This window comes from Camelina sativa, chromosome 12, assembly GCF_000633955.1.
Source record: "Camelina sativa cultivar DH55 chromosome 12, Cs, whole genome shotgun sequence".
In the NCBI taxonomy this organism is placed as follows: Eukaryota; Viridiplantae; Streptophyta; class Magnoliopsida; order Brassicales; family Brassicaceae; genus Camelina; species Camelina sativa.
In genome coordinates, this window is record NC_025696.1 from 11,566,936 (window position 1) to 11,575,234 (window position 8,299).

An 8,299-nucleotide genomic window follows, 5' to 3' on the forward strand; every position below is an offset into this window, starting at 1 on the left:
ATAAAAGAAACAATAAAACCAATATGCCATACAATACCCTTACAAAATAAAAAAAGAAAGAACAAAGAAAAAAATATCTGAGTTCTATACTTGTATACTATTAATTTGGGAGCACACTTAGGGATAAAAACAATAAAACCAATATGCCAACAATACCCCTACGAAAAAAAAAGAACAAGGAAAAAATTATTTGAGGGCAAAGATGTACTCTGATTGAGTAAAAACATGTGGATCCTTAGATGTACGGTATTACTCTATTCGGATCATGATTATGATACAATCATTTCCAAACAGATTCCTCTACGGATACCTGTGAACAAATACAATAAACTAGGTACTATCCCGCGAAAAACCGCGGGCTGAACTTTTTTATGAAAATTTGTAATAATTTATTTTGTTATTATGTTATTTATAATGGTTTGTGATTAAAAATTGGTTGCTTATATTATAATTTTGTATTTTAAAAATATTTAATGAAAACCTGTCAATAAAACATTTGCATGTAATGTATAAGATTATTTAAACCTTTGTGAAATATTTGCTATAGTTGTGAAGTAAGTAAAAATATATAACTAACATGTAAAAAAAATCTTATCTGTTAGTTTTTTTTAAAGTATAAATTAGTTTTGATTCTAACAGATTTTTTTTTTCTACAATTTATTTTATTTGACTTTTTCCCTATTTTTCGTTTTTTGAATTAGAAATATTTATTTAATTAATTATTTAATCTTAATTAAGTTTTTCTAATGACAATTGAATGTAATTTTTTTACACATTTTAAGGTTAGTTTTATATTTGTACTTCCCAATTAATATAGTAGGATAATTAGGAGATCAATATGTTAATAGATCATAATAAATCCTCTTTTAATAAAACGGAAGTACACAACATAGTTTTTGTAGACTTTATATTTTTAATAAATGGTTACAAATGGTTACAAATAGGTTATAGATAGGTTATAGATTAATCCATATATTAATATTAATGGTTACACCTAAATATTAGGGATATTCCAAATTGATAATTGATATATTAATGGTAACAAATAAAATCATGGATATTTCAAACTGTATTTTTAGAAGATTTTAGTCCTATATCATGTTGTTTCCAAAGATCTTTAAACACATTATTACAAATTTATTTTCCACAAATTTTATCAATAGACCACAACGTTAACCAAAGATAGATTATGAAATTGATAGATTGATTGGTTACAAGTTAAATAGTGGGTTTCAAGATAGATTACGAAATAAAATTTAACCAGTGTTATAGTACGGATACTTATATAGAATCATTAACAATATAAAACTTACAAAATATGTGTTTTTCAAGCATTCATATTTAGCATATGATTTTATTGCATAAAATTTATCCAAAAAAACTTTTGAAAACAATCACATAAATTATATTTTATATAAAAATATAATATAAATAAAATGAATTTCAACCCGTGCTTTAGCACGGGTCTTAATCTAGTATATTATATTACGGAGAATTAGGAACCAACCACTCTTTTAAAATTAGCTATTTACTCACACACAATCATGTAATCAATCTTTCAATCAAACTTTCAAAAAAGTTAGAACAATCAAATCCCTAAACATCCTCCACAATAACATCTCAAATCAAAAGCATGTCCAAAACTAACCAAATCTTTCACTTCCCAAAAAACATAAATGAAAAATAGAACAATCAAACCCCTAAACATGCTCTATAATTTCTCCTCCATTACTTCTATAAATACCAAACTAGACGTCTTATACAACCAAACACATCAAAACCTACAATACAATTCATAAACTCAACTTATAAGTATAGAAGGCCGCCAATGATGTATTCACTCACGAACTTTCATAGAAAGTTTCACATACCTTAAGAACATCAAAACAAGGCCGAGAAACCAAGTCACTATTGGCTCATGAATCTATAAAATCTATCCTGAAATAAACTAAATACTTATCAATATAAGTTATATATTTATAGTTGTTAGTGATGTAATAATGGTAATCTCCTACATATGAAATGCTAGATATGGATTGTCTAATACCAATACTCTTATTTTGTAGGCTAACCCTAATTAGATGGGACTAATTTTACAATGAAGGAATACATTGCTCCAATGATCTTTGAGAAGACGAAGGATGGGATAATTACGCCTGTGAATATTAAGAATGAGAAGCCTAAAGATGTAAAAGGCTGATTTCGTTCTTTCTATTACATATATTTGTTAATGGTGTTCATGTTCATAAATTATAACCTTCATCGTTATTGTCAAATTTTGTCATTTCTAAACAACTACAAAAGAATAATTACCATTTATAGGCAGTAGCATAAGTTAGCTTATCTTTGGCAATGGACATGTTGATTTGGGAGAGACTTCGTTATGATGTAAGAGAGAAAAACCAAATTTTGCTGCGGATCGTTACCAATCCAAGAGACTCAAGTTGAACACACTTGAATGCTTGCAAAAACAAAAAAAAACCATGAAATGAATCTCCATAAGTCATGAACGTAGAGCTGATTCAGGTCTTTCACAGATATAATTTTCAGATATAAATACTTCAAACTAGATTAAAAAAAAAACTTTACAGAATCCAAATATAAGGATAACCTGATTCAGCTTTCAAGGGTCATGAATCGCGAGGCTAATCTCTCTTTTGATATGGATTGCTAGCAGTTAAAGCCGTTTTGATTGCTTGCAAAAACCCTAGAAATCCATCTGCAAAATAAGGATGTAAAAAACAAAAGTTAGATAAATACTTAGGAATGAAGAATTATTAATCGGAGAGTAACAGAAAAGGGGGATTTTTGCTAAATATGCCACATTTTTTTAAAAAGTTTTGGGAAATGCCACATTTCTTTCATCTTTATAAAAATGCCACATTTTTACTGTTCACATATGATTAAAAGACGAACATACCCTTTTATGAAAAAGAGTGATTGTCGTGGACGAGATCTGATGGACAAGTTAGTAGAGTAAGTCATAGACTTATCCACAAATTTCATTTTTATAACTTGTCTACAAGAATTATATTAACGAAGTTGTCCACGAGTTTAAATTGGTTATCCATATTATTAAAGATAAGTTGTCTATGAAAGATAATTAGACAAAAAGATTAAAGTTGTGGAGATGGTGGACCAAAAGAAGATCTCGAGGATGATGAACCAAAAAAGGATCGTAGACCAAAAGAAGATGTCCAGGATAATGGACCAAAAGAGGATGATGCGGATGAGGGTGGACCAAAAGATGATGTGGAGGATTGGGTTTCTCGTCCGCATCCTTCTCCATATCATCTTATCCATCATCCACATCTTGTCCATCATTCACATCTTGTTCATAATTCGCATCTTGTCTATCATCCGCATCTTGTCCATCATCCACATCTTGTCTATCATCCGCCTCTTGTTCATCATTCGTATCTTGTTTATCAACAACATAATGTTTATCGAGGGGCATTTATATCTTTTTAAGTAGAAGTTATGGCATTGTGGAAAAGAAAATGAAAAAATGACAGTTTGACTAAATCTTTTTACTGTTCATAGCATTTTTATTAATTAACTCTAAAGAAAGGGATTTTTGCTAAATATGCCACATTTTTTTAAAAAGTTTTGGGAAATGCCACATTTCTTTCATCTTTATAAAAATGCCACATTTTTACTGTTCACATATGATTAAAAGACGAAAATACCCTTTTATGAAAAAGAGTGATTGTCGTGGACGAGATCTGATGGACAAGTTAGTAAAGTAAGTCATAGACTTATCCACAAATTTCATTTTTATAACTTGTCTACAAGAATTATATTAACGAAGTTGTCCAGGAGTTTAAATTGGTTATCCATATTATTAAAGATAAGTTGTCTATGAAAGATAATTAGACAAAAAGATTAAAGTTGTGGAGATGGTGGACCAAAAGAAGATCTCGAGGATGATGAACCAAAAAAGGATCGTAGACCAAAAGAAGATGTCCAGGATAATGGACCAAAAGAGAATGATGCGGATGAGGTGGACCAAAAGATGATGTGGAAGATTGGGTTTCTCGTCCGCATCCTTCTCCATATCATCTTATCCATCATCCACATCTTGTCCATCATCCACATCTTGTCTATCATCCGCATCTTGTCCATCATCCACATCTTGTCTATCATCTTCATTTTGTCTATCATCCGCCTCTTGTTCATCATTCGTATCTTGTTTATCAACAACATAATGTTTATCGAAGGGCATTTATATATTTTTAAATAGAAGTTATGGCATTGTGGAAAAGAAAATGAAAAAATGACAGTTTGACTAAATCTTTTTACTGTTCATAGCATTTTTATTAATTAACTCTAAAGAAATGGTCTCTTCGAGCCACTTTCCCTTTCCCAATTTTTTTTTTTCGTTCTTGGTCGGAGAGTCAACGTCTGTCGCAAAAGCTGAACTTTTTTTTTGTTGGTTTAATTATTGGGCTTGGTCAGGGGATTTGGTAATTGGGCTTCATTTAGTTAAACATATTTGGTAGGCCGTAAGTGTAAAGTTAGAGTTCATTACTAAATATTATATTACTAGAGGATTTAAAGTGGATTGTTGGTGAATTCTAAGAGATGCCGTGACACTCTAAAGAAGAGAATAAAATTTTCTTAATAAAATTTGAAGAGTTTCTTTTTTCCAGATTAATAGAAGTATAGAGATTAATGCTATCTTGCAGCAAGATTAGACATCTGGAATGATTTGTCGTAAATATAAAAAAATAGTAAAAAATAATACTTCTTTTGATATTTTTTTAGTTGTCTAAGGATAGAATTTTATGTTTGCAGAAGAATTATGACCATATATATTATAGTGATTATAAAAAAAAAAAATTCTTGAATAATTTGACATATTTTAGTTGTTATATCATATTTTGTTCAATATTATTTTTAGTATTTTGATTTATATATTTGTAATCTTTAATAGCACACATGATTACCCGCAAAACTAGCAGTCGTATACTGTATGGTGTTTCGAGGTATGCAAACAAAAATTTGGAACATGATTTTGGAGGAATGGGACGAGAATATAAATTATGTGGTGAAAACAGGATGGAAAGAGACGAGATGGGAACATAAATTTTTAAAAACAAGTCTTAGAACATGTATATTAACGTTCCCAACTATACATGAAATATGTTTCCCCCATTTATCTAGCATAAGAAAATTTTAAAAAGAAAAATAAAGGATATTAAAGTATTTTCTGTAATAGTTAAAAATTTCAAAGGAAAGAAACCTAATCCTATATAGATGAGCCAAATTTAAAATAACAAGAACAAAGAAGTAAATTCATTTTTATTATTTTTCTATATCATATAGTATAAAGATATATTATTATTTATATTTGATTTTGTCTCAAACAGGATTTATATTTTTTTGTCCGTCATGTACTCTTTCCAATCGAAATACAACATATGTCCCATATCGGGGTTCTCCCGTATTGGGAATGCATTTCCTAATGCGATGGAAATTTGTCAACAGGTGTAGAACAAAGTAGGTACATGATAGAATGAAACGAGAATTATGCTCATCCCTAAATTTTTGTATTTATTTTAAATGGGCAATTGAAACATGACTGTGTCCGACTATTGGTTTGTTCTGCATTTTAGTATTGAAACATTAATAAACTACAATGAAACCAAACCAAAAAGCAAAAAAATACTCAATTGATATAAGTTCAGGTTATAAATGCTTTATATTTGCGGGTCTGAATTTTTTACATATTTTTTTATTTGTTGGACTAAAATATATACTCTTAAATGGGTAAATTATTATTGAAACTACGGTTATTAAATGAAAAAACATGACATCGGGACGGGATGAGTTTTCTTTTCCGTAATAAACATATCACATTTTTCTTATTTTTTAGATGTCTTTAATGATAACAAAAACAAATAAAATTGTTTTTCTTTTTCTAACTGAGTTAAAAAATAAATCGAATACTAAACTAATACAACTTTGAATTATTAATGTTAATAAAATACGTTTTACAATTATTACAAACTTACAATAAACTTAGTTTTTGAAATTAACTCCGCACATACGTGCGGGTCCAAATCTAGTATCGTATGTATTCACACCACTTTAATTTTGCATCATATATTAATATTTCCCACCTTCTCCTTGTGTCTATCCTTAACTCACATTACTCATTGCATTGGACAAAGTTGATGGTACTCGATTTTGGGGCTGAGCTAAATATAATATGGGATCAAATATGGTGGTGACCATCTGGAATACCACAACCATTAATTAAACAATGATTAATCACGTCTAAAGTATCCATGTTTTTTTCTTAGAGTACAATCAAATTTGATAGTGTAAGATAAGATTGTTCATTGCCTCCCATAGGTTAAAGATGTCCTCCACTATCATGGAAAATTGTTCTAATATGTTCACGTCAGCAACTCTTTTGCTCGACATACGGAAAAAATCAAACCATTTCTCACCATGGAGGAGGGTATTCGTGGGAGAACGACCCTCGAGGTTTTCTTCCTTAATCCGAAAGGAACTGTGAACACCATATTGGGATGCTTATGGGCATGCCTGTATGGCTGTATCAATATATTTATGGATATCAAAGGTGAATTCTTCTACTTAAAACTCTTTTTCCCTTTATATATGTACTTAATTATATATTAGTAACGGAGATATTTGATCCCTTAGTTTTTTTTTTTACTCAATATTTGATCCCTTAGTTATTAATTAATATTAGTAAAGGTGATAACTAAGGGCTGAGTTGACTAATAAAAATTAGTAAATTCAAGGTGTCAAAGATGGTGGTGAGCATGTGGAATACCACTACCAGTAACCAACCAAACTGACCACCATTTTTTACTCTTCTTGGGATACCAAGAAGATACCAACACTTGAGCCACCAATAGTTGTTTTTTATTTATTTTATAAAAGTATTAATTGTTATAACGGGCCCTTGTTATAACATGAAAGTTCGTTTATCCAAAAAAAAAAAAACATGAAAGTTCTTGCGTGGGCACTTGACCATCCATTATTTGCAATTCTGCAAAATGAATTGATATCTATCTAACATGCCACAATTGACATACATCATATATGTAGTTGGGCTTGACTGTTTGAGACTAAAGATCAACTGTTTTTTCTTTTCTTTTTTTCTCATAAGTTATAATTTATAGAGAATATACAGTAGAAAACACAAGAATGAAAGATGTTACCATTTGTCTACAGTGCTTTTGTCAGATGAGTAATTAAATTACCAAGATTTGTCTTATTCTTCTTCTCCCTCTTTCTTCTTCGCTTTCTTCTCCTCCTACATCTCCATTGGTGTTCTCTTCTCACCATGAGATATCATTATTTTTTCTGTTATAAACACATCAAACAATATCAATTCTTACTTTTCCTGCTTCTTTCTTCTTTATTGTTTCTCTCTTTCAAATTGCAGAATGATATCTCACTTTATCTTTTTGGATTTCAATTTATGTTGGAATCTCCGTCGTCGTGTTTTTTATATAATTTATGACATTTTGTTTTGTAACACTACTTTATCAAATTACAGGTAATAACATAATATCTCTCTCATTAATAATTTATTTTCTTAAGTTACACGTTATTTATTAAGATTACGTGTGATTTCTTTTAAAAACAAGATTTTTAAGTTACCATTGTTGTACTTTTGTCGTTTGTTTAAGGGTAGTTTTGAATTTTCTCTTCTCTTAAAAATGGTAGTTACCTAATTTTTCTGACACAATGGTATTTTCTTAATTTCTTTTAGATTTCATGGTAGTTACTAATATTACCCTAACTTATAAGTTTTAAGTCAGCTACTCTTTTGCACGGATGTGAAAAATGTTTGGACGTTTGGTTATCTAATTAATTTTTAAGTTTGAAAGTTTAAACGTAAAACAGAGAAATAAAGTGTAAACAGAGCCTATATTAGGTGTCTTCTTTTGTGTATATTTTTCGTAGCTGATGAACGTATATCCAAAAAAAAATTTTAAATTCATTTATTCTGCTTGTAACAGATACTAAATAAAAATATTTGTTTTGATTTGTCAAATTTACAATAATTTAAGAAAATTCTAATCATATGGGACATCAGTTTTGACCACTACTTCGTCGAAATTGCTTCTGCGCTTCCATGTTTTTTCCTTCTGGATAGCCCACAGTCCCACAGCGGACTGTATCCACAAATTTAGGCAGATAGACTTATGCCGGTGACAATATTTTCCACAAATTTCTCTAAGTCAATACTCAGTAATAGAGTCAACTTTATACACATATTAAATTACATAAAAGCCTCTTTGTTTTCATTCTT